Below are 2,301 nucleotides of genomic sequence, written 5' to 3'. Positions count from 1 at the left end.
ATATCTCTTAACTTTTAAAATTTTTCCTCTAGGTCCTGTGAAGTTTGTTAGGGTAACTTTTGTCAATATCAACAGCTGTAAATTAGGTATTTTTACACTGTATTTTTAAAAATATATATTTTATTGATTTTTTACAGAGAGGAAGGGAGAGGGATAGAGAGTTAGAAACAATGATGAGAGAGAAACATCAATCAGCTTCTTCCTGCACACCTCCTACTGGAGATGTGCCTGCAACCAAGGTATATGCCTTTGACCGGAATCGAGCCCGGGACCCTTCAGTCCGCAGGCCGACACTCTATCCACTGAACCAAACCGGTCAGAGCTGCACTGTATTTTTAACCAGACATTATAGCTATAGTAATTAAATTTTGTACTTTTTTGTGTGGTGCTCTTAATTCTCGTATTTAACCATTTTATTGATCCTCTTATGATTGTCTAATTAAGCGTCATGTTACCTATGACCTGTCTTCTTTCAATAGTTTTTACCCCTTAGTTTAATATTTCATTGACTTTCCTGGTTTTGATGTAACTATATCTAGGTAAGAGGTAACTATTGGGAGAACTTTCCTATACACTTTTTTTTACAACTATTAATCTACAATTATTTTCTTTATTTATTTTAACTGACTTTAGAGAGAGGAAGGGAGAGGGAGAGAAATAGATTTGTGGTTTCACTTACTTCTGCATTAACTGGTTAATTCTTGTATGTGCCCTGACTGGGGATCAAACCCGCAACTTTGTTGTATTGGGACGATACTCTAACCAACTGAGCTACCCGGCCAGGGCAATCTACAATTACTTTAAATTTTAAAAATTTCATTGACTAAATAATACAGCAGTCAAGGTCGATACCCTTTGCCTCTGATTTTAACAAGGGTACTTCCAGTTTCTCATGAGCTACAAGTTAGAGAGATCTACATTACTAGTTCTATTTAATTTAAGTTTTTTGTTTGTATTTTTAAATCAGAATGAATACTATTCTATTAAATACTGACTTACTGTTTTAATGACTAACCTACTTATACAATTAAATTATTCTCTTAATTAACTTTACTAGTATTTCCCAATAACTAACTCTCCTTGAGTTCCTAGAATAAATCTTACCTGGTTGTGGAAGGTAATTTGCTTGACATGCTATTAAATTCAGTTTGACTAACATTCTCCTTCATATACATATTTTTTTATATAGATTCATAAGTAAGACTGGTTTATAGCTTCTTTGTATGTGTGCTGTCAGGTTTAAGTGATTAGAAATACGCTGAGGTTCATAAAATGAACCAGGAAACTTTCTTTTTCCTATGTTCTGACACAGATGACAAAGCAAGAACATTATTTTTTTTTGAAAGCTTAAAAATTTTAACTAAAACAGATAACATGAATGGAAAATTACAATCTCAGGGACAGTGCTATTAGGACTCCTCTCATCTCCCTTCAGTCCACAGGATGTAACCATTTTCTCCTAGTATATTTTTATTATTGCTTTGACTCTGTTCAGTTTTCTTCATTAGGAATACCACTAATTATTTGTAGGATGTATCTTTGTTCCTTGCCTTCCATATTTGCCATTGTATTTTTCATTATTTCCTGCCACTGTGTTTCTCATTATTTCCTCTCTTCTCCTTTCTTCTGCATTTTAAAAGTTTTTATGTTCATACTCGCCATCACCAATTCACTTTTCTACAACAATAAAACATTTTCCAGCTACATGCTGAAATCCAAAATCAGACACAAAGTTCCCCCTGCTTTCCTAAAAACGTTTAATGGCCTTTAACCAAGTAGTTGCTAGGGAGTAAGGGAAAGGGACAAGTTGTGCAATAAGCAACTTCTTGCTTGACCACATTCAGTTGTGCTTTTCAAAACAAAGTGGTCTTGGTACAGCAAACCCCAAATCCTCCACAGGCAGGCGGATTTCACATTTTAAAAATATTCTGTTTCCACATCTGTAAAATAGGACAGCATCACTTCCCTTGTAAAATTGTCTTAAGGGTACTAGAATTAAGAATGGCAATATTTACCTTACAGGCTGACTTACATTATGCAAAGTAGTTACTACATGAAGCATCTTAACATGACCATAGTGAGATGGATACTTTTGTTTACCCCCATTTTGTAAAAGAGGAGCTAAGACTCAGAGAAGTCAGGCAATTTGCCCAAGACCACATAGTTAGCAAGTAGTGCTGCCAGGACACAAACCTACACAGTCTGATCTTAGAAAATGCACATAAGCAGTCCTTGGCTCACAAATATTTGTTCCTTTTTAAAAGTACAGCACCAACTGCAGCCCACCCTTTGTAATAAAAA

At 34.9% G+C, this 2,301-nt stretch overlaps 1 protein-coding gene and 1 long non-coding RNA gene across 9 annotated transcripts in view; one reads left to right on the top strand and one right to left on the bottom strand.

Moving 5' to 3' along the window:
* RALGAPB (Ral GTPase activating protein non-catalytic beta subunit) overlaps nt 1-2,301 on the bottom strand; it is an 89,995-nt gene that overhangs the window by 24,405 nt on the left and 63,289 nt on the right. The window lies entirely within an intron of this gene.
* The window catches only part of LOC107181756, a 31,612-nt gene that overhangs the window by 19,665 nt on the left and 9,646 nt on the right, over nt 1-2,301 (top strand). The window lies entirely within an intron of this gene.

Source organism: Myotis davidii, unplaced genomic scaffold, assembly GCF_000327345.1.
Source record: "Myotis davidii unplaced genomic scaffold, ASM32734v1 scaffold1113, whole genome shotgun sequence".
NCBI classification, from domain to species: domain Eukaryota; kingdom Metazoa; phylum Chordata; class Mammalia; order Chiroptera; family Vespertilionidae; genus Myotis; species Myotis davidii.
This window is presented reverse-complemented; position numbering and strand designations above follow the sequence as displayed.